A 25,057-nucleotide genomic window follows, 5' to 3' on the forward strand; every position below is an offset into this window, starting at 1 on the left:
CTTATGGGTGGTAGGAGAGGTGCACCCCCCTCCCACCGCTTATCGTTCATTTTCACAGCTTACCGGACCCGCCAGTAGCGGGGAAAATGATCCAGTCTGCTGTCCCCTCAGGCAGGAAGTTGAGTAAGGGCAAGATGGCCCTCACTCGACTCTATGGCCCTGAAAGACCAGAGCGACGTCATACGTCACTTCCTAGCAACAGGTTTAAAGAGTCCATTTTTTTCATTTTGAAAGAAAATTACTTTTTTTTTGTGGGGAGATGTGAGATCTGAGGTCTTTTAGATCCAGATCTCACATTAACCGGTTGCCGACCGCCGCACGACTATATACTGCGGCGGTCAGCCCCGGCCAGGCAGAGTAACGTATGGGTACGTCACTCGCCTGTCACTGACTTGCGAGCCAATTGTCGCAAATCGTTCACTGACAAGTCAGTGCGTGTGACCGGCGGACCCGATGTCCGTCGGTCACACTACGATCGCTCCGGTGAAGGGAGAAAGGCGGAGCGGCTTATGTAAACCTGGTGTAAAAATGAAGATCAGACGGTTCTACTATGTAGGACCGTTGATCTTTGTTTTTACACCAATAGCCATGTCCCACTACAGTTAGAAACACGCCCCTAGGACACACTTAACCCCTCCCTCTCCAATACATTTAACCCCTTCCCTGCCAGTGTCATTTTTACAGTAACAGTGCATATGTATAGCACTGATTACTGCAGTAATGTCACTGGTAACCCCAAAAGTGTCAAAAATGTCAGTCAAGGGTCCGATCTGTTCGCCGCAATGTCGCAGTACCGAAAAAAAATCGCAGATCGCCGCCATTACGCGTTAAAAAAAAAAACACCAAAAATTACAAAAATCTTTCCCTTAGTTAGTAAACGCGATAATTTTTGCGCAAACCAATCAAAATACGCTTTTTGCGATTTTTGTTACCAAAAATATGTAGCATAAAACAAATTGGCCGAAAATGTTAAAAAATTTTGATTTTTACATTTTTTTTTGGGGAATTTCATATAAAAAAATGTGAAAAATATTGTTATTTTTGCAAAATTGTCGCTATTTTTTTTGTTTATAGCGCATGATCAAAAAATCGCACAGGTGATCAAATACCACCAAAAGAAAGCAGTGTTTGTGGGAAAAAAAGGACGTCAAATTCGTTTAGGTACAGCGTCGCACGTCCGCGCAATTGTCCGTTAAAGTCACGCAGTAAAAAAATCGCAAAAAACCACCTGGTCTTTTAGCAGCCAAATCCTCCGGAGCTTAAGTAGTTAAAGAGGTCCTGTCATGCTTATTTCTATTACAAGGAATGTTTACATTCCTTGTAATAGGAATAAAAGTGATAACATTTTTATTTTTAAAACAGTGTAAAAATAAAAAACAAAAGATATAATAAATAAATAGAAAAAAAAATAAAAAATCCCCCGTTAGCTCACATGTTGGAAATCTTTTTACTTGGCGTAACATTATCTTTCACATTATAGAAAAAAAAAACGGGCTAACTTTAGTTTTCTTATTTTTTAATTAAAAAAAAGTGAATTTTTTCCAGAAAAATTGCTTTTGTAAGAACGCAGCGCAAATATGGTGTGATAAAAAATATTGCAACGATCTCAATTTTATTCTCTAGGGTATCGGCTAAAAAAAAATATATAATGATTGGGGGTTCTAAGTAATTTTCTAGCTGATTTTAACTTATAAACAACAAGTGTCAGAAGTGGTTAACTCATTAAAGTGTATTTTTTACCAAAAAAATTGCGTTTGAAAGACCACTGCGCAAATACAGCGTGACATAAAATATTGCAACGACCGCCATTTTATTCACTAGCCACTTCCGGACTGCCAACCGTGTATATATATCACTACTTTGGTGTTACATTTTGGAGTTATGGCAGCAGATAGCTGCCATAACCTAAAAATGGTCCCAGAGGCGGATTCACCACGGGATTACTTTTATGGGCGGCGGGAGAGGTGCCCTCCACTCTTTGCCCTTGGAGGACGGGAGCGACGTCAGATTTCACTTCAGCTCAGCAGCCTTAAAGGGCCTATTTATTATTATTTTTTTGCTTTTAAGTGTAGATGTGAGATCTGAGTTCTTTTTGAGCCCAGATCTCACATTAAAGAGGACCTGTCCTGCTTATTTCTATTACAAGGAATATTTACATTCCTTGTAATAGAAATAAAAGTGATAAAAAAAAAAAAAAAAAACATTTTAAAGGGACAGTGTAAAAAAAAAAAAAAAAAAAAAAAAAAAAAAAAGAGAAAAAGAAATAAGACAAAAAAATTTAAAGCGCCCCGACTCTCCGAGTTTGTGTGCAGAAGCAAACACATACGCAAGTCACACCCACATATGTAAATGGTGTTCAAACCGCCGCGATTGTTAGGGCGAGAGCAATAATTCTAGCACAGGACCTCCTCTGAACTGGTTACCTGTAAACATTTTTAAAGAGTCGCCTATGGAGATTTTTATCTGCCAATGTTTGTCGCCATTCCGCGAGCGTGCGCAATTTTGAAGCATGACATATTAGGTATCAATTTACTTGGCGTAACATTATCTTTCATATTATAGAAAAAATTTGGCTAATTGTACTGTTTTCTTGTTTTTCAAAGAGTGTTGTTTTTCCCAAGAAAACTGCTGCACAAATGCAGTGTGACCTAAATGATCTCCATTTTATTCTCTAGGGACTCCGATAAAAAAAAAATATATATATATATATTATTTGGGGGTTCTGGGGTTCTAAGTAATTTTCTAGCAAAATACTGATTTTAACTTGTAAGCAACAAATGTCAAAAAAAGGCCTGGTTTTCAATTGGTTAAGGGTGCAATGCGCATATAATAGTAGGGAGTCCACAAGCATTGAGTACCGCACACAGGTAGGGGTGGTGTAGTTTAGCTGATCCAATATGAAGAGCTATACATATTATACCATGAAGCAGTGGAAGTACAGGTAAATGCATATATATATATGTTACAGTGACTCACAGGGAGCACATGAAGGATGTTAGTAACATAAAAGTGGCCACAGATTGAAGCCAATTGCAACACCCCTGTCCCTATTGCACACAATATATGACACTAATGAGAACCACTGTAACTGGAAGATCATTTGAAACATGAGTAAGGGAGAACTCTAAGACCTCTAATCCACATATCCAGCACATCTAATCAGCTGAGAGCTCTTCAGGCTCTAACCTCAATGTAGGGCAGGGGTCCTCTGGGTCACCAGGACAACAGTAACAGGCTAGGAAGAAATCATCACTGATTAATTTCTGTGAATGCGGTGTATTAACAACATGCAGTCCCCATGGGCCTCTTGAGTCTGCCTTGGTACACTCCATGAAATACATTAAGATTTCACTCTCAGAGAAACAACAGGGAGTTACATAGTTAGTATAGATAAAAAACAGAAGTTCAACACACCGAGAAAAAAAAAACTCACAACACAAAAATAGAAAACCTCCACCTACACAACCCTTTACCCACAGCTGATCCAGAGGAAGGCAACCCCCCCCCCCAAAAAGACAGTAAGGTAAAATCTAACTTGCTCCGGGGGGGGGGGGGGGGGGCAATTATTTTCTGATCCCCTGAGGCAGTGGTCCTCAACCCCGGTCCTCAGGGCCCACTAACAGGCCAGTTTTTAAGTATTACCTTGGGGAGATGCAGACTAGATTACTGCATTTACTGAGCAGCAAGTTATATCACCTGGGATGTATTTCAGTTATCTTGCAAACCTGGCCTGTTAGTGGGCCCTGAGGACCAGGATTGAGGACCACTGCCCTGAGGCAATCGGATATTCCCTGTATCAACTTTACCTTTAAATATCCATATAGCATCTAGCTATATTTTGTGCATTTAGGACAGAATCTATACCTTTAAAAAAAAAAAACAATCTAATGAGCTGGTAAATGCAGAACATTTGGAGCGTGTGATACCCTTAGGCCTAGTTTACATTTACAGTTGGAAGACAGTAAAAATAGAGGGTTAACCCTCCGTTTTACTGCCCACCCTAAGCTACAAGGCAGCTAGACGGGGTTGTACACATTGCACAGTCACTGCAAAAAACAATCCCCTCTGTCGTGTTCAGCGGAGAGTACCACCGCCATACATAACCCATTCAAGTGAATTGGGCTGCCTGCTGTTGTGGTGTGGTAGTGCAGACTTTACAGAGTTTAAACAGGAGATTAGGAGGCAACATAACAGCCTCTTCTCAAACTTCCTCTGCAAAGCAGATTGCTCTTGAGAGGATGACACAAGCGTCAGTGAGCCATTAATTGGCTAACTTAATTTAGTAAAGATGCAAACTTACAGCATGCATCCTGAAAGCTTCTATCTTTAATAACTTAGGTTAGGCAATAAAGTGTATCACCTAAAGTCCAGTCTTTCTGCATTTTTTTGCAAGCAGGTATTTTGTGACTCACATGGAAGACATAAAAAGACTGTGCCCCAGGTCTCACAATCTAGAAATGCCCTTGCTTTCAAGGACTACCACAACATTGTTTTCTCCTTGGAAGAAAACTTTCCATTAAAAGTTTCTAGATGTACATGTAAACATGTGTGAGTGGGACTTCACATGCCCAATGGGGAAACCCAGAGTGAGCTCTCGCTAATGCTACTATGGAAGGCTGAGGCTGCATGTGAAACCCGTGTTAAGGCAACACTGTAACTTAAAAGTGAGACTCCCTCATGAGAACACTTTCAACTCTTCCCAATCTGTGGCCAAACTGCTGTCCACTTCAACATTTGTTCACTGCAGACGTAACTCCTTACTAGACTTCATCTCCCTCTTTACTTGTGCATCATTTCTGAGCCGGTACTACGGAGCTTGTATCGGACTCCACCAACTCAGTCCCGTCACCTTACTCCCAGTGACATTGACCCACATGTTGCCATTGGGTACAGGAAGCTCACTTCTGCATAAACTAATGCTTGTTCTCCTCTCGAGCCCTCACGTCATCACTCATGACTTCCAGGATAGGTCCCTAGGTACCCCATGCTGCAAGGTTGAGCCCAGTATGTGCAGATCTGGTTGCTAGAGAAAGAACCAAGCATCAAACCTTTTCACTACCAGAGTCTCCGTCACATTTGCCATGCCATCCAATTCCTGACAGGTTGGCTATTTAGGCACATGACACAAGTACAGTAGTAATTAGCAACAGCAATAGAGCCCTGCAAGTGGTTTGAGCTCCTTCTATTCTCCATATGCCACAATGGGAAGCTGCTTCCCATGGTTTGCACATATGTGGGCTTGATCACTCTGTGTGTTCATTGACACACAGAGTGTGGCTTGGCCCCTGCTCCCTTGTCACTGGATTTGATTAACAGCAGATGAAGCCAATGGCTCCAATGAGGAGGGAGAGAGTGGGTAGAGCCCTTGCTCTCGGGCACAGTGCTGGATCAAGATCTGGTTCAGGAAAGTATTTGGGGAGACCTGACAATAGAAGGTTTTTTACCTTAATAGAGAGCATTCATTAAGATTTAAAAAAAAGCCTTCAGCCTTTACAACCACTTAATTTAATTGAAAAATACAAAGGAACAGTTTGTAAACATAAAAAAAAAAATTACATTTAAGCATATCTATGATCAAAATGTAAACTCATATATTAATTTCCACATTGTTTTTCAATTATTTATAGCCTACTCCTATTAATCCTAATAATCCTGAGGTTTGTAAACTTAGGCAGGCCATACAAGGAGCAAATTTCTTTCCTGCAACCGCAGTTTGCAGGAAAGAAATTTTCTAGATTCCCCCATCAACACAGATAGTGTTGATGCTGGACCTCCTGGCAGGCCATTTCTGCTCCCAGTGGGGGAAGCCAATGTTTATCGCTAGCGGCTATAGCAGCTGCTAGTGAAAATCACAAGAAAATCCAGCAACTGGTTGTACCCAACCTAATCGATCGATCAACTTGGTACATTCAGCCTACCCATTAACGGTTGGAATCTCAGCCGGTTCAGCAGGAAGATTTCGAACTGTGTATAGCCGCACTTACTTTGCAAAGATCAACACACATTTACTTCCTTGAACTCTGTGACATGTATTCATCACTATGACGTGTAAGCAGACACTGCTGTTTCACACATTTCACAGATCCTGCCTTCTGAACATCAGAGCTGCTGAGAGGAGGAGTTTCAGGAGGCGGAGTCAGCACAGCAATCTCTAAGTGCAGGCAGCAAAGTACCATGGGTTATATAGTCTTTAGAAACTGAAAGTAAAGAGCAGAGGAGAAGCTGCAAAGCATGCAGGGAATCAGGAAGATGTGGAAAACAATGGCCAGCAGACAGGCAGAAACTATTACTACTATTCTACTATTTAGTAATCATTAGCAACAACAATAGAGCCTCCTTAAGAAAGCTTCTCTGCTCGTTAGATCATCTCTAACATCTCTTGTCCGCTTAGTAAGCCCTGTTCTTTTGATATGCCATACATGCACCTCTTTAGTGACCTCAGCACAGCAATACTGAATCACAACAAAGTTCTTTACTAAAGTAGTTAAATAATACAGATGAACAATTCAGCCAGTTAGCTTCCACATATTTTCTGTACAAGTTCTCAAAAGTGCCCTTCCGTTGTACCCCTTGTGCTCCCTCTTGCCCCATGAGGTAGTCCTACCTTTTTAACGTGTGAAAGTCCCTAAAGTCTATTAGAATCCTTCAGAATGGCAAGAATCCATGACTGATAGCACATACTCTTTGTAACCCTAACTGGGTTCCCACAAGGGCAGGAAAGTAGCAAATTGGCTGCTACATCCGTCACAGGAAAACCCGACCAGCAGTCTTAACCCTTGCTTCTCAGATCTTACCAGCTCAGCAGGGCAACAACTATTAATAGTATAATGAACTCATATTAGAATACACGGTTTTCTCACAGACATGCAGACTAATGCCTCGTACACACGCAACGATTGTTGCCCGTGAATTTTCGGCCAACGTCCGATCGTCCGATTGTCGGCTTGTTAGTACGATGCTTCCGACAACCGACTGCGACTTTTCGGCCAAACAAAATCTGGTGTGCATGCTATAAACTTTTTGTTGGCCGTCAACAGACCGGCCGATTGTTCGTCAGTCAGTACAGATTTCGGCCGACAAAAATCAGATGAGCAAGACTGGGCATGCTCAGAGAAGAAAAAACACACGGAAAGTAAACCAGCACATGACATCACTTCTGAAGTTGGTTGTTGTTGGCCGAAAAAATTTGTGTGCAGTCTAGAGCACATTTCAACCAACACAACAACACTGGACAAAAGACGGCCGATCGGTCGGCCAACAATCGTTCAAGGTTTAAGTGACCAAGACCCTTAAAAATAAAACTTGGGAAAAAAAAAGCATTTATCACAGGGAACAATGTGGAACTTGCTGACAAGTGAAAAGCTTAATCCAAACAATCTTAATCATGTGGGTTAAAGTGGAACTTTAGTCAGAAAATGATGTCCTGCTAGATCACTTCAGACTGACCCTTTTTGCAGGTATAACTATGTAAAACATTAAAAAGAAATGACTATACTGATTAATATCCAGTAGGGCACTGTCTCACTCTATTCTGAACAGCCTCAGTTGTCCTGTATTCTCGGCACTGTGCCTAAAATCAGTGAATTGCTAGAGTCCATTGGCACACAGAGTGGGTCTCGGCCCCTTCCCCTGCTCCCTTGTCACTGGATCTGATCAACAGCAGAAGGAGTACCGTGCTTCAGGGATGGTTAATGTAATAGCATGATTAGTGAAATATATATCAGTAAAAATTCAAACGGTGTATAAATCACATATAAAGTACATAAACTTAAGAAAAAAACTAAAATTAAATTTGTGTCATATATATCCAAATCATATAAACACATTTCTAAAAATAATTAATGAATAAATATCTTGATCAATATTATTAATAAAGTGCTTATGGTGATTGTATATTATTCAAGTGATATTCCTGATATATTAAAGTGCTCTGTGCCAATTTTTACAGTGTCCCAATCTTTTCTCCAATGTTAAACCAATAAAATGAATAATCATAAAATTCATATATTGTGCTCAAGTGTCCAATCAAAAAATTCAAGCTTCCTCTTCTGTGAATTAAAATGAACTTCCTTCCACCTTTACACCTTGTGAAACAAATTGATCTTCAGTGCTCATCACGTCTAGGTGTGCTAACCGCTCTCCTCCGTGTCCCGCGGTATACAAGCCGAAAACAGAGAATTAAACTGATCAAGATATTTATTCATTAATTATTTTTAGAAAATTTGTTTATATGATTTGGATATATATGACACAGATTTAATTTTAGACTGTTTTTTTTTTTAACTTTATGTACTTTATATTTGATTTATACACCGTTTGAATTTTTACTGATATATATTTCACTAATCATGCTATTATTACATTAACCATCCCTGAAGCACGGTACTCCCCCCCCCCCTATTATTTTTATTTAACTGTGTGGTCACCAGTAACAATACAAGCAGCATTAAGGGCATATACATTTAAGAATCTACCGAGACAGCGCAAGAATCATACCCATATAAAAAGCAGAAGGAGCCAATGGTTTAAGAGAGGAGGGAGAGAGTGGAGAGAGCAGCTGCTCTTGGGCACAGTGCTGGATCGAGATCTGGTTCGGGTAAGTATTTGGGTGGGCCTCGCTATAGAAGGTTTTTTTTACCTTAATACAGAGCATGCATTAAAATAAAAAACATTCAGCCTTTACAACCACTTAATTTCATTTAAAAATACAAAGGAGCAGTTTCACAGATCCTGCCTTCTGAACTACAGGGCTGCTGAGAGGAGGGGTTTTAGGAGGCGAGTCTGTAGAGCGATCTCTAATTGCAGGCAGCAAAGTACCATGGGTTATGTAGTCCTTTGAAACTAAAGGTAAACAGTAGAGAAGAAGCTGCAAAGCATTCAGGGAATCCAAAATGATGTGTAAAATGATAGCAGCAGACAGGCGGAAATTATAACATGAAAGGATTTTTTTTTTTTTTTTAAGTAAGCTATTATTGGATTTTCAAAAGTAACTATTGTTTGTATTGTTACTATGATACTGATGTTATACAATGAAAGTGAATGCTGTGACCATAGATATCCTAAGATAAGCACTGCAATAATAAGTCTGCATTGCTTGCATATAGTTGGATATATAAATTGATTGCAGCATAACTTTATTCACAAAACTAAATGAACTGAATGAGCATACCCTTTGAAAAGTGAACTTAAGTGAAAGTGAAAAAACTTTACAAAATTAATATATCAAAATAATTGTTCAAATAAATTCTACTATAAATAGATAAAATCAACCTATCCTATGGAAACAGGCTTAGTGCATCTGGAGTAAATACAGCCCTCCTCATGGTTTATTTATTGCTAAATTGTGGGTTTAGTATATGTCTTATTTGAAAAACCTTATTAATAATAGTCTATGAGGAGGATTTACTAAAACTAGTGCATTCAGAATCTGGTGCAGCGAAGCATAGACAATGAGCTTCTAGGTTTTATTGTCAAAGCTTAACTGAACAAGTTGAAGTTAGAAACTGATTGATTACTGTGCACAACTGCACTATATTCTGTGTGCTCCAGTTTTAGTAAATCTGCCCTAAGATTCCTTTTGATTATTTGCAGAGTGTGTTTCAAATAACATCATTGTTGAGTTGAAGCTCTTCTGCAAAATATTTAACAGATAAAAGATATAATTCCCTAAAAAATTATTTTAGTAGCAATTTTACACTTTTTTTTATCAACATTAAAAAGCCCCTCATCTCACAGAAGCATTAAACAGGTAGAACATACAGTAATTTGAATTACTGCTTTAAGGTATCACTTTTATTCAGTAAGGCTCCATGTACACGGACATTGCAAATGGCCGTTTAGGAGCAGTTGGGCATTTTTTTCAGAAGCCCCTGAACCCACCTCTATGTTATCTTATCTGTCCATGTACACAGGGTCGTTTACAGTCAATTTGCAGGCAGTTGAGTTCAGGGACGTTTTTTGGAAAGCAATTATTTGCATTCGAATGTGTGTTTCCAGTCGCTTCAAACGCAAAAACTCGACCGAACGCAGCCGAACGTGACCGAACGCGATGACCCGTGTTTAGCGTTCGCGTTTTTCCATTTTAAAGGGGAATAATTTTTTTGATCTCTAGGAACGGTTCTAAACGCAAACGCCCACTAAACGCCCACTAAACGCGGGTGCAAACGCGACCTAACGGACGTTTGAAACGTCCTAAAAATTCCAGCATTCAAAGGGACTTTTAACAACGTCCTGTGTACATGGAGCCTAAATCATAAAATGTGACATTCTATTTCTATGGCAAAACTAGCCAAGAGGAAAGTATACAAAACCAGCTAACAAAAATATGTGTGGACTTTTCTATTACCCCATAATAAATCAAACCTTAACTACCTGCTAACAGCTGCACAACCTAAAACATAGCTGGCACGTCACTATTCTCTGAATAACCATTTACACCATGGGGAAAGTTCTGTCAGAGAATCCCCTACTTTAATGTAATGAATCTCGTGTCCACAACAACAGACTTTCAGTTTATCAACTATATTTCCCCTGTCTGGGTAATTTACATGCAACGAAGCATTCTTAACTCATATTGACTTGATTTTAATTTAAATCAACCAGTTGCATGGGATTCAGGTAGAACTCTAGACAAACCTTTACTTTAACAAGATGGACACTATCCCAAAGCAAAAGTTTACACAAAATTGAATGATATATTTTGACAATAAACGTGTAAAAATCTAAATAATATTGATCAGTGCGCTGGCATAAGGTTTTTCCGCTGTGGTTCTACAATGCTGGTATCCTGGTAATGATTTCCTAAAATATACTGGTAAGGTAATAGCCTAAAGTCAAAATCCAAACTTGTAAGCATGTTTACCTTTGTAGCATTGATTCTATGCTATTTTACCAGTAGGGATTGCTGTGACTATATAAATGAAATGTGTAAAGTTGAGCAGAATGTGTTATTGCTAGGTAAGTGAACAAAATATTAAAGCAACATATATAGAAAATGTTATCCTGCAAACATATTTTTGACCTCTCATCCACCCTTTTTGGCCTATGTGAGTATAACTGAGCCAAAACTTCAGAAATATCTAAAACTAAGGCGTTTGTCTTTTATCCTTGCCTTGCAAACTTCAGTTTTTAACACTCCAACAAAATAAATTAAAGTTTAGACTGCTTTGCTGGAATTATATGTGTAAGTACATGATCTAAAACAAAACATCTTTCAACCATATTGTGGCGGTACTCACCATCACTGGGAGTGAAAGACAGATACTTAATGGACACTGAGAATATGGTTTGGATTGCTTCAAATGGGTTCTGTGTTTACACTTATGATAATGTGTATTAAACTTCAATGTCAGAGACAGGCTCCCCCTATTGTCTGTGTATTGAGGTGTGATGTGTATTCTGTTAAGCCTGTCTGTCCCATTGTTAAATGTTAATGAACTCACATATTGTTTCTGTCCAGATGGCTAGATAATTAGTTCAGGTTAATTCTTTTTCTGTATACAATTTCATCTCCATATGATAATGTAATCAGGCAACCCCTGACCTAAAGGGGTAGTCTGATCAGGAGGGGGATGTCCATGATGTATACAAACTGTGTGAGAATGTTCAATAAAGGAGAAGGTTCCAAAACTTATACAAGCTAAGTTGTTGGCTAGCTTTGTATGGGGGAGGCTGGAACATTTGATATCTATGTTCAAGGCTGAAGGAGGTGGTATACTGACGGAAGCCCACAGACACAGTGTGGGTCACGGTTCCGTTACACATATATTAACCATAAAACAATACTACACCAAAAGCACCACTATAATAATACCATATTTGCCCTGGAAAAAAGTAGTATAACATCTTCATAGGGATTGGTTAGATATTGAATATAAAAAAACATAAGTTCAAAGAATAGTGGATCAGTGATAAATAAATATGTAGAGAAAAACCAAAGTCATATTGCCTGTAAGCATAGGTAACAATGCCACAGTGAAACAACACTACAAAATGGAAATAGAGTCAAAACATCCAATAATACCATACCAAAAATGTTTAAATGCCATTGTAAAATTCCACAATGAGACATAATCTACTGTAATCTACTGGTCAAAAATAATTTTACTTCTGGTAGAATATGGCATATAGGAACTTGAGGAAGGCTGTGAAAAATAGTAAGGAAGGACTGCTTCTATGGGAACTCCCCTTACTCTGGTGGGAGCTGTACAATTTTAAAACGTATTACATTTCCTACATGGCACATACTACATACAGGTGCATCTCAAAACATCAGAATATCATCAAAAAGTTAATTTATTTCAGTAATTCAATTCAAAAAGTGAAACATATATAGATTCATTATACACAGAGTGATATATTTCACATCTGATGTTGTCTCTGGTTCACGAGTGGCTTGACTCAAGGAATGTGACAGTTGTAGCCCAAGTCCTGGATACGTCTCTGTGTGGTGGCTCTTGAAGCATTGACACTAGCCGTAGTCCACTTCTTGGAAAATTCCTTAAATTCTTCAGTGGCCTTTCCTTCACAATCCTCTTAAGGCTGTGGTTACCTCTGTTGCTTGTGCACCTGTTTCTACCACACTTTTTCCTTCCACTCAAGTGTCCATTAATATGCTTGGATACAGCACTCAGTGAACAGTCAGCTTCTTTTGCAATGACCTTTTGTGACTTACCCTACTTGTGGAGGGTGTGAATCACTGTCTTGTGGACAATGATTGTGTAACCTGCTGAACCAGACTGAGAGACCATTTAAAAGTCTCAAGAAACCTTTACAGGTGTTTTGAGTTAATTAACTGATTAGAGTGTGACACCAATATGAGTCTACAATATTTAACTTTTTCACAATATTCTAATTTTCGGAGATACTGAATGTTGGGTTTTCACTAGCTGTAAGCCATAATCATCAAAATTAAAAGAAAGAAATCCTTGAATTATATCACGATGTGTACAATGAATCTATATAATATAGGAGTTTTAATTTTTGAATTGAATTACTGAAATAAATAACTTTTTGATAATATTCAGATTTTTTGAGATGCACCTGTATGTAAGACATAATGGATAAAAATATAAGGAAATTAAACTTCATGTAGAATATACATTGGTTTGATTTTCTAAAACCAAATAAGCTACATGATTATAATGTAAGTCAGCAGAGCTTAAGCTCATTTAAAAACCCTCTGGGGAAAACTGAATAGTCTTGATGCCCTTAATAAATCAACCCACAAATTCCAGAATGTTTTTCAACAGAAATAGTTAAGAAACATTCATAGAAAGGTATCACCTGCAGAAAAGGAGTACATAACTGAAATCCAGCTCTAACCATGTCTTTCTCTCTACCTAGCATAAGAGCCGAAACCCAGTATTCCATGTGTATGCATGCATAGTAGATGACATGCTTAAAATATTATGCCATCTGCATCTGTGACCTTTTCTTGGGTTAACCTATACAATTTTTAGTAAGTTTTAATGAAATCTTTTTGTCACCAATCCAAAGCTTCCAACTTGGGTTTGCCAGTTTTTACGAAATTCCTAGAATATGTCTGTGCGCTCCTATGTGGACCATTAGCTGTGGTTTAATACTTTGGGCCAAATTGAAAATAGCTCGGCCTGACACTTAGGGCATATCACCAAAAAGCATACCAGCAAAACTGAAATGTTCTAGCAGATGTCAGAATGATTGACTGTCATGGGCCAAAGTTCCTGCTCCCTTGGGTCTAGTCTAATGTTGAAATTCTAGGCATGCATAAATAGATACAGACCAATAATGTTCCTACAAAATTTCAAACCTAGATCAAAGATAAGTTAAAATGTAACTAAACAAAAATGCAAAAATGCAGTTTCGTTCCCAAATGCAGTGGCTAATTTTTTCTTTTTTATGTTTTTTCCCCTGATTTTCCCCTCCTATACTAGCTAGTAAGTCTGGTATTTTTAAACTTCCTTTAACAGAACAGGCTATTCAGCAAAAGTGGCAGTAGAGGGTTGAGTCAAACCATTTAACACTGACAGAGGTGCTGAAAATGATCAGCTTTTATTCAGTTATGTATACTAGTATGTATAGTTTATCATAAAAGGAAAACATGGTGCTGTAATAGCTTATGAAATGTTAGCTATCATTGAGCTTTAAAGGGATTCTAAAGGCAATTTTTTTAAAATACCAAACATATTATACTAACCTGAGCTATGCAATGGTTTTTCACCAAGCAGCCCCAATCCTACTCTTCTGGGGTTCCCCGCAGGTGCTCCTGGCTCCTCCCCCTACCAAATAACTTTATAGCAAGCTTGGGGCACTCATGCATGCTGGCTCCCGAGCTGGACCTGTGTGTCCATTCACACACAGAGAGTATCTCAGCCCCACCCCCTGATCTCGTTTTACTGACTGTGATTGACAGCAGTAGGAGCCAATGCTCTTGTGCACATCACTGAATTAAGATAGGGCTCAGATAAGTATGTAGGGGGAGCTGGGGGGGGGGGGGGACACTGTATGCAGAAGGTTTTTTTTTTACCTTACCATATATAGAATGCATTAAGGAAAATAATCTTATACCTTTAGAACCACTTTAACCACTTCAGCTCCAGAAGGTATTACCTCCTTAATGACTAGGCCATTTTTTGCGATTCGGCACTGCGTTACTTTAACAATTGCTTGGTCGTGTGACACTGTACCCAAATACTATTGATGACTTTTTTTTTTTTTTTACCACAAATAGAGCTTTCTTTTGGTGGTATTTGATCACCTCTGTGGTTTTTAGATTTTGCGCTATAAACAAGAAAAGAGCGACAATTTGGAAAAAAACATTTTTTACTTTCTGCTATAAAACATTCCCAAGAAAAAAATGTGAAAAATCTAATTATTTTTATCAGTTTAGGCCAATTTGTATTCTGCTACATATTTTTGGTAAAAAAAAAAAAATCCCAAAAAGCGTATTTTAATTGGTTTGCTCAAAAGTTATAGCGTTTACAAACTACGGGATAGATTTTTTATTTTTTATTTTTTGTTTTTATTAGTAATGGCAGCGCTCAGTGATTTATAGCGGGACTGCGACATTGCAGCGGACAGATCGGACCCCTAACTGACATTTTTGACACTTTTTGTGGACTTTTTTTGCTAAATAATATGCACTGTATTAATGAAACTGGCAGGGAAGGGGTTAATTACTGGGGGTGATCAAGGGGTTAAATGTATGCCTAAAGTGCTTGCTAACTGTGGGGGGGGGGGGGGGGTGCTCTGTGAAAGGCACACAGAGATCGGTGTTACAGCTTAGCTGGAACACATGATCGCTATGTGCCTATCTGACAGAAGAGCCGCCTGCTTTGTTTCCCCGAAGATCGCGGGAGGCTGACCGCAATCGAGCCCGCTCCTCCCGCAGTCTGCCTTTCGCTGTGATTATGCACAGCCGAGCCGCTCTGCCGCAGTAAATCTGTGTGGGGTGGTTGGCAAGTGGTTAATGTGTTAGTCATGTTCATCTAAATCTGCTAATCTTACTACCTTACTGTCCTTAGTAACATGCTTTCTAATTCATATTTCTAAAATAACGCCTTTCCCTATACTATGCTCTACCGTAGTTTCCTGATTACTTGTGCTTTGTTACAATTTAGAACATGCCAGTATTAGCCTGGATGCTATGTGTTGCTTATTCTCTTAATAATTCAAAGAGCTGCGTTTGGTTTTCTTCCATTATGCATTTGTATTGTATACATTTGCCAAATATCTCTACTCCCAGTTACCATTAATAGGTCATGATTTCTAGACCTCCAGAATGTAACACTGATATTCATAAATGTGGTGGCCACATTTTCCTTTTTTTTTTTTTTTAGGCATTTTACCTTTTGTTTTTGCCTTATAATCAGCCCAGTAACACACTTTCCGCCATATAGTGTCTCCATTCTCGATGTATGAGCAATGGAGACACCTTTGGACAGCAGCATTGTCATTCTTTTAGTGTTAGATGCACTAGCAGATTTAGATGGACTTGCCTAATAAATTAAAGTTGGACTCAGGCTAACGCTTTTTTTTTTTAGCAGTTACAGCAACATATTTTTTTCCTTTTGAGATAAAGAATTTTCATATTTAAATAAAATCTGAGCAGTGTAAGCATCCCCGTCAGTGTTATATGGATTGTCTAACTGCCAAATTTCCTGGGCAGCTTGGCCTGTTTGGGGAAGCTGAAAAATACCATACTTACTAACCATATCACCAGGTAAAAATAAAGAAAAACATGTGAAAAGAAGACTAATGATGCAACAACAAAGAATTGGTAAGCTGCAGGGCTATAGATAATTTTTTTTCCTAGGGGGGGGTTCAGGCTTGGGTACCCAGAGGACAATAATTAGCCACATTGTGACAAATTGTAGGTGTGGCACAAATGAACTAATTTCTTAACTAATAGATGTGTTTGCTGTCAGAGCTGGGTAAACTGTATATACAGTTTATATCCTGTATAAAGTACAGGATAAAGCGCTGTGTTCCAGCAGCTGGATGGGGACTTCCAACCCTGCTCTCAGAACCAAATTAAGTCCGTTTGAGCACTTAACTATTCACAGGACACCTTATCATTTATCAACAAATAAATTAGCTGAGGTGAAGATTGTGCCTTTTTTTAACCTACCTTATTCAATCAGAGGAAGTTTTGTATTCGTTGATAAAATACAAGGCGTCCTGTGAATGGCTGAGCGCTCAACCTGACTCAATTTTGCATGATGGAAGTCTCCATCCTACTGCTGGAACACAGTATCATACCTCCCAACTTTAGAACTTGACAACGAGGGATAGCAAAAAAGGCGAGTTACCTGCGGCCTCTGCAAAAAATGGGCATAGTCAAACAATTAGCAGTGGGAGGGGCTTAAGGGGCAGGGACACCTCTGGTAGGAGAGAGGACAGGGGTCAACGCTGGCAGGAGAGAGGACAGGGGTCACCGCTGGAAAGAGAGAGAACAGGTGTCACCACCAGAAAGAGTGAGGAAAGGGGTCACCGCTGGAAAGAGAGAGGACAGGGGTCACTGCTTGAAGGGCAGAGCACATGGGTCACTGCTTGAAAGAGAGAGCACAGTGGTCACCACTGGAAGGAGGGAGCACACAGGTCACCACTGGAAGGAGAGAGCACAGGGGTCACTGCTAGCAGGAGAGAGGACAGGAGTCACCGCTGAGAAGGCAGAACACAGGAGTCACTTCTGGCAGGAAAGAGGACAGGGGTCACCACTGGCAGGAAAGAGGACAGGGGTCATGGCTGGCAGGAAAAAGGATAGGGGTCACCACTGGCAAGGCACTCAGCATAGCTCCCATCCCTGCACTGTACATACAAAGGCTGAGCACAGACCGCAAGATCTCCTCCTTGGCTCTTCACAGCACAGAGCTGAAATCTGATTCTCTCTCCCACAGCTACGTGCACTGGGTGTAGCTGGTAATTATGTTGCACTTCAGACCTGTGGAATTCTCTGGCTGTAGTCACCAGCTACACACAGTACAGTGCATGAAGCTGTGTGAGAGAGAAAAATGCTGCTTTCTCCCTCACCTGCTTGCAGTTCAGGTCAGGAGCTTGTCTGCAGGCTTCTCCCCGCATCAGAGTCACTGCTCCACCCAGGCATCTGTACTGGAAGGAAGCCCGTGGGATGAACTTAACCACTTGCTACCCGCCCACAGTCAAATGACGGCGGAGCGGTGCATCTATCGTTCTGGGACGCCGTCACATGACAGCGCACTAGAATGGGCTCGCAGTGCGGCGATCGTGGCCGCGCCGTGTTGCTAGGACACAGCGCTACCCCGATCTTGGTAAAGAGTCAATGACATGACTCTTTACCCATGTGATCGGCTGTGTCCAATCACAGCCGGTCACATGTAAATGAGGAAGTGCCGTTTAGCGGCTCTCCTCGCCTCACACTTTCAGAGTGTGTGGCGATTAGAGCCGATCAGCGGCTCCTCCTCACAGGGGAGGCCAGGACAGGTAATCAGGGCACTGATCATCAGTGCCCTGATTACAGAAAATGAAATAGAGTGCCAATCAGTGCCCACCATCAGTGCCCAAAGTGCTGCCAGTCAGTGCCCATCAGTGCCTGCTCATCTAGGCACTGATGGGCACTAACTGGCAGCACTATGGGCACTGATTGTGCTGCCCATCAGTGCTTATAAGTGCTGCCCATCAGTGCCGCCCAATCAGTGCCCATCAGTGCCGCCCTTAGTGCCACCTCTCAGTGCCCATCGGTGACACTTTTCAGTGCCCATCAGTGCTCATCAGTGCCGCCTATCAGTGCCACCTATCAGTGCCCATCAGTGTGGCATATTAGTACCTCCTCCTCAGTGCCACCTCATCAGTGCCACCTCATCAGTGCAGTCTATCAGTGCCGCCTCATCAGCGCACATCAGTGAAGGAGAAAAAAAATTATTTATTTTCAAAATTTACCCACAGAAAATAAAAAACATTTTTTTTTCAAATTTTTCTGTCTTTTTTCTTTTTTTAAAATGATAAAAATTTCACATGGGTACAGTGTAGCATGATTGCGCAATTGTCATTCAAAATATGACAGCGCTGAAAGCTGAAAATTGGCCTGGGCAGGAAGTGGGTGAAAGTGCACTGTATTGAAGTGGTTAAAACTGTAGTGAAGGACAGCACACTTTGCCAATTATAATGAAAAAGTACAGAGGGGCGCTTGTCTGATGTGATAAATCACTTGAATAAATGCAAAAATCCTACTCCAATGGTCATAAATGCAATCATATACAAAGTGGTCAAATGTCCATATAGTGCAGATCCTTGCGCTAAACTTGGGTGAATTCTATAAATCCATACGGTTTAAGTCCAATCACCAGAGAAAGTGCAGTAAAATGTTGACCAGGGGCCTCCTCCAAATCACCAAACACAATGTGCTCCACCACATGCTGCAATATATGCACTCACCAGATCAACTAAAACAACCAGCCTTCATATACAGTATATGTATGTATCAGCAATCATCCTCACAGCTGTTCCTCCTCCTCTCCTAGTAGGTCCCAGTGTGACTTGTATACCATAAAAAAAGAATCCCCAACAGGGAATATATAGTGTGATACCGTTTGTTGTAGCAACAAAATCTAAAAAAAAGTTTGCATATGCACTCACATTTACATCTGTTAAAATTCGCCAGCATACATAGTCTTCGGTCCAGTATGGATGCCCCGACACTAGCGTCCACCTAAGCCAGTGTGCATTCCACTGCCCAGGAGCCACCCAAAGAACAAACCAAGAAATTATGTCTACCTCATGGCTTCAATGCATTTTGTGCATGCGTACGTCTTCAGGAAGCCCGCGGGATTAACTTAAAATTGTAGTGATGGACAGCACACTTTACCAATTGACTGAGGAGGCAGTGGGAGGTGGAGCAGTCTGTAGGCTACAGGCTGCACTGCCCCCTCCTGCCTCCTCAGCCATTGGGTAGCTTAAGCTGCCTCAGACCCTCCCTTATGACATCCCTCTTCAGTATTCCTGGCTTTCCCACACAGTAAACTAACAGGCTGGGACAACGGGACTGACATTTATTATAATCAGAAAAATGTGACTGCGCAGCTCCTGTCCCAGTCCCGCAGCTCAGGTAGCCTGGCTGCTGCGCCATTGACTCTGGGGGGGCTTTCGACCCTCCTAACCCCCCCTTATCTACGCCCCTGGTAAGCTGCAATATACTGTATATACTCGAGTATAAGCCAACCCCCCTAATTTTACCACAAAAAAATGGGAAAAATGATTGACTTGAGTATAAGCCTAGGGTGAGAATGCAGGGCGGCGGACATGGTACAGGAGAATGCAGGGCGGTGGGCATAGTACAGGAGAATGCAGGGCAGCGGGCATGGTACAGGAGAATGCAGTGCTGCGGGCATGGTACAGGACAATGCAGGGCTGCAGGCATGGTACAGGACAATGCAGGGCTGCGGGCATGGTACAGGAAAATGCAGTGCTGCGGGCATGGTACAGGACAATGCAGGGCTGCTGGCATGGTACAGGAAAATGCTGTGGGCATGGTACAGGACAATGCAGTGCTGTGGGCATAGTACAAGAGAATGTGGGGCTGTGGGCATACTACAGGAGATGCAGTGCTGCGGCAATGGTACAGGTGTACCATGCCCGCAGCACTGCATCCCTTGTAGTATGCCTGCAGCCCCGCATAACGGCAGGTAGTGCGGCTGTGTTTCACTTACCTGTTCTAGAAGCACTTTAAATTTAAAAATGGCGCCGTCTGGTGCCGATGCGTCATTGCTCATGCGCCGCTGCCGCTCGGGAAAGCTCGTATACGTTCGGCTATTTCTGGGAATAGCCGAACGTGTACGGCCTGTCCCGAGCGGTGGCGGTGCATGCACAGTGACACATTGGCGACGGGCGGTGCCATTTTTAAATGTAAAGCACGTCTGGCCGGCCGTGACATTTTTTTTTTGTTGACTCGAGTATAAACCGAGGGGGGCGTTTTCACTTACCTGTTCTAGAAGCGCTTTAAATTTAAAAATGGCGCCGTCATTGCACATGTGCCGCTGCCGCTCGGGAAAGCTCGTATACGTTCGGCTATTCCTGGGAATAGCCGAACGTGTACGGCCTGTCCCAAGCGGCGGCGGCGCATGCGCGGTGACACATTGGCACCGGGCGGCGCCATTTTTAAATGTAAAGCACGTCTGGCCGGCCGGGACATTTTTTTTTTTTTTTTGACTCGAGTATAAGCCGAGGGGGACGTTTTCAGCACAAAAAAATGTGCTGAAAAACTAGGCTTATACTCTAGTATATACAGTAATACATTTTTGTTATTGGGTTTCACAACACTTTAAGCTAGTTCACACAGACCTCATATCGGTGTTTCCTTCATAGACCTACATTAAAGTGATACTAAAGTCTTATTTTTTTTTTGTTTAAAAATAACAAGCATGTTATACTGACCTGCTCTGTGCAGTTGTTTTTGCACAGAGCTGCCCAGATCCTCCTCTTCTCGGGGTCCCTCACCGGCACTCCTGGCTCCTCTCTCCTGCCAAGTGCCCCCACAGCAAGCAGCTTGCTATGGGGGGCACCTGAGCTGAGCTGCTGCTCTGCGTGTCCATTCATATACAGACCTGCGGCTCAGCCCTGCCCCCTCTCTCTCCTTAGTGGCTCACTGACTTTGACAGCAGCGGGAGCCAATGGTGCCCACTGCTGTCTCTCAGCCAATCAGGAAGGAGAGTCTCCGGACTTAGTGGCTCTCGTGCAACATTGCTGGATCAAGAGGGAGCTCAAGTAAGTATCAGGGCGGCTGCTGCACACAGAAGGTTTTTTTTTTATCTTAATGCATAGAATGCATTGAGATTAAAAAACGTTCTGCCTTTAGAACCACTTTAATGTGTTCTAAAGCTTGTTGTGTGGGCTGCAGTCCTTCCATGTGAAGTACCTCCATACAACAACCATGTATGTGCATGAATCCCAGGTGTTTGTATGTGTCATGGTTACTATGTGGTTTGTTTGCCTCATGCTGACCACACAGAAATTACACAGAAATCATAATGTGTAAGTGGTCCATGAGGGCAGGTATAGAAAACACTGCATTGGATGTTATACTTTACCCCTGCAAATGTGTAGTAAGAACTAAATTGTACGTAATCTCTAAGGCCCCTTTCACATGAACGTTCTGATCGGGTCCACCTATACCTTTTTCAGGTGAACCCAATCAGACCATCCATAGCTCTCTATGTAGCGGCGGATGTCAGCGGACATGTATCTGCTGACACCCGCAGGCATCCGATCAGATCTGGTCCTTAAAAACAGACAGATGGAGATACGTTCGCCATCCGTCTGGCGGATCAGATCAGATGACAGTTGGATGGAAAGGGACAAGCGGTTTGTTTCCATCCAACTGCCCCATAGAGGTGAGCTGGCTGTGTCTGTGTCCGTTCTACATAGAAGAGCGGACACGGACCTGCTCAGCTCAGATCAGTGCAGCGATCCCCCGCTGAGCAAGTAGATCCACTGGATGGAGTCTGCCCCATGTGAAAGGGGCCTAATAATGAACTTTTCTTATTTGCTTCCTTTTGGTCCATTGCATTTACACTTGAAAGCCTTTTATTAAATTTGTTAAACAAGTGAGGAAAAAAAGTAGCTGTTCATCTATCCAAAAATCATGTGAGCTAAAAATTTCCTGTATTTTCTGCCTCTGGACTGTAATCAGTTAACATTGTTGTTTGCTATCTTTGTAGACTACAAAACACCTCCCCCTGTTATGGAGAAGAGAGGGATGTGTTAAGTAGTCCTAACACTCTCCCTCTTCTAGGGTGACAATCCTGCTCAGTATGGTTGTCATTCTAGGGCAGGGTGCTTGACTATTTTGTGCCCTAGGCAAGACTAACACACCCCCCCCCATGCCTTCCTCCTGGCCTGGCGGGGGGGAGGGGGGGTAGCACTTGCTTAGGACACAGGTGACTACAACAGGAAAGAGGGTCAGAGTAGACTCACCGGGGCAGGATAATTTTGCCTACATCCAGAGACCTGATGTGCCCGCCTCCCCAGCTGTGCCTGCCTCATCCGGCTCCCCAGTGTCCCCTCCCCACTGTCCTCCATTCTTCAGCCCCTTGTGTTCCCCGGCCAGCTAGCTAGTGAGAAAGTCAGCAGCCAGGGCTGCACCCCCTAAGCAGCACTGCTCCCTAGGCGGCTGCCTAGTTTGCCTAGCGGGTGCACTGGCCCTGGGTATTACAAGGTTAAAATAAAATAAAAAATATGCGAATAAAAAAATACCACCACACCTAAGGATTGGCAAGCTACAATACTATATCAGTATTTGTCATTGGATAAAGATATACATAACTGCTTAACGGCAATATAACGCAAGTATGTGGCCTTCTAATTCAATGGGTTGTACCAGGGTGATGCTTGCAGTAGCAGGCATCACCCCTGTACCGATTCTTAGTGCCGACGGCCTGCTTTCTTGTAATAACAACTAATGCAGCTAAGCAGCCACTTGTCTGTTATTACAAGCAGCTGAATGGGATGCCCCCCCCCTCTAGTCGCCTTCCGCCGCTCCACTCAGGTCTCCCGAGCAACCAGCCGACATGTCCGCCGGCTGGCTGGAGACCTGGACAAAGCTGGAAATGGCTTTATTAGGGTCTCCGATGTAGTAACCCAGAAGCTTTGTCATGATATAACTTCCGGTTGACTGGAGTCTTCAAGGCGCCAGTTTTAAAAAATGCAGATATTGGCGTTTTAAACATTTCTAAGTGCAGAGGAGGGGTTTGAGGTCTTATAGATCCCAGATGCCTCCTCCATAAAGAGAACCTGTCACTGCCTATTGCTGTCACAAGGGATGATTACATTCCTTGTGACAGCAATAAAAGCGATAAAAAAAAGGACAATGTAAAAATAAAAAATATAAAGTAAAATAAATAAGTAAAATATTTCAATGAATGCCATTTTATTCTCTAGGGTCTCTGTTAAAAAAAAAATATATATATATATATATAATTTTTAGGGTTTCTAAGTAGTTTTCGAGCAAAAAATACAAATTTCAACTTGTAAGCAACAAGTGTCAGAAAAAGACTTCAAGGGGTTATAAACATAATAATAATATAATTAAAAAACAACATGTACTGTAAAGCTAATGTCAAAGGAACAGAGAAAACTCTTTTCTCCACCTGTTATATACACACGGTAAGTCCATTAGCGATTTATGGTAACATATAAATGCCAAATAACAAGTGGATTCCTAAATGAGAACATTCATTGCTGGGAAGCCATGAGAAAAATGTAATCTCAGCACATTTCTAAATAACTGTATATGATCAGGCATAGTCATAATTTGTAGATCACAGATTAATAAATGGCAGTGCTGATCTAAAACTGAAGTTTTTTAATCTTGTTACTTTGTGGCGTAATTAATGCTTCATAAAATATTATCACAAGATTTACTGAGAACAGAAGGCTGTCGTTAATTCTGCTATGTAAGACAAAGCCAATAATGGCGAACTTTATTTTTAAAGGTGCAATGCTTTAAAAATAGCTTTTGCTTTTAGTACAGATATCCAGAAACACTTGTGCTTATCCCTATAGACAAGTTAGACAAGTCTAATCTATGCGTGTGAATTGCTGCAATCTCCTTAACAAGCTTTACATTATGTAACATACCAGACATACACTCGGCAGAAATAATTTAAAAAAAGTTTACTTTTTTGTCATCTCCCATTCCAAAACATAGCAAACAACACCATGTGTATGTTTGTAGCTATGTGTATATGTATATACTGTATATATATATATATATATATATATATATATAAACACACACCCAAAAGGTGATCACAAAACGTTTTCCATGCATATACCTTTAAGTTTCTTCTCTTTCAAGAGTCTGTCCCTCTCCTTGGATTCCTTTATCTTTTCAATAACAGTCCATCCAGTTTCTAATCCTTTCTGTTCACCTTTCACCATTTAGAGGTAGCAGCCTGTAAAGTCATTAGGTACATTTTTCGTGTGTGGAAAACGAGGTGGGAAACTTTCAAATATGATATATTTTTTTTTTAGAAGGGGTAAAAATTGGATGTCATTTCTGCCTCTCTGCCCCAGAGTCCCTGCCTCTAAGGGTGTGGAATGAGATCAGTGCAGAGATAGACATGGACTCATGATTAAATTTAGACTCAGTAACATCTTCTCCTTGCGACAGCTGCACAGCTCAAATTCTCGCTGGATGGGGGAGGAGAGAGACCCTGTCCAAGTTACAACTTAACATGTGTGCTTTTATTAAGCCTTATCTTTCATGTGTGTTAACTAGTGCTACATGCTTTTATTTGCATGATTAACCGCTTTTGTTTGTTCTTTCTCCCTTTTGTGCAAGTATTCATTAAGAACGATGTTGAAAAAAAGATTACTTAATGTTTAAAGTAGATCTAAATCTTAACTGGATGACATTTGGTTTTGTAAAGAACTTCGACACAACATACATGCTACAATCTGATTGTACTTTCTCCTTTATATCTACCACTGTATGGAAGGCATGGGCTTTAGATCTACTACTGTATGGAAGGCATTGGCTTTAGATCTACTACTGTATGGAAGACATGGGCTTTAAATCTACTACTGTATGGAAGGCATGGGCTCT

General features: G+C 41.2%; 1 protein-coding gene across 1 annotated transcript in view; it reads right to left on the reverse strand.

Moving 5' to 3' along the window:
* CACNA1S (calcium voltage-gated channel subunit alpha1 S) overlaps nt 1–24,562 on the reverse strand; it is a 240,535-nt gene extending 215,973 nt beyond the window's left edge. The window contains exon 1 of the mRNA XM_082244590.1: nt 24,285–24,562. The gene's annotated coding sequence lies outside the window, so the exon portion shown is untranslated. The remainder of the gene's footprint in view (nt 1–24,284) is intronic.
* Between the last annotated feature and the right edge of the window lie 495 nt (nt 24,563–25,057).

This window comes from Pelophylax lessonae, assembly GCF_965119305.1.
Source record: "Pelophylax lessonae genome assembly, chromosome: 2".
Lineage (NCBI taxonomy): Eukaryota > Metazoa > Chordata > Amphibia > Anura > Ranidae > Pelophylax > Pelophylax lessonae.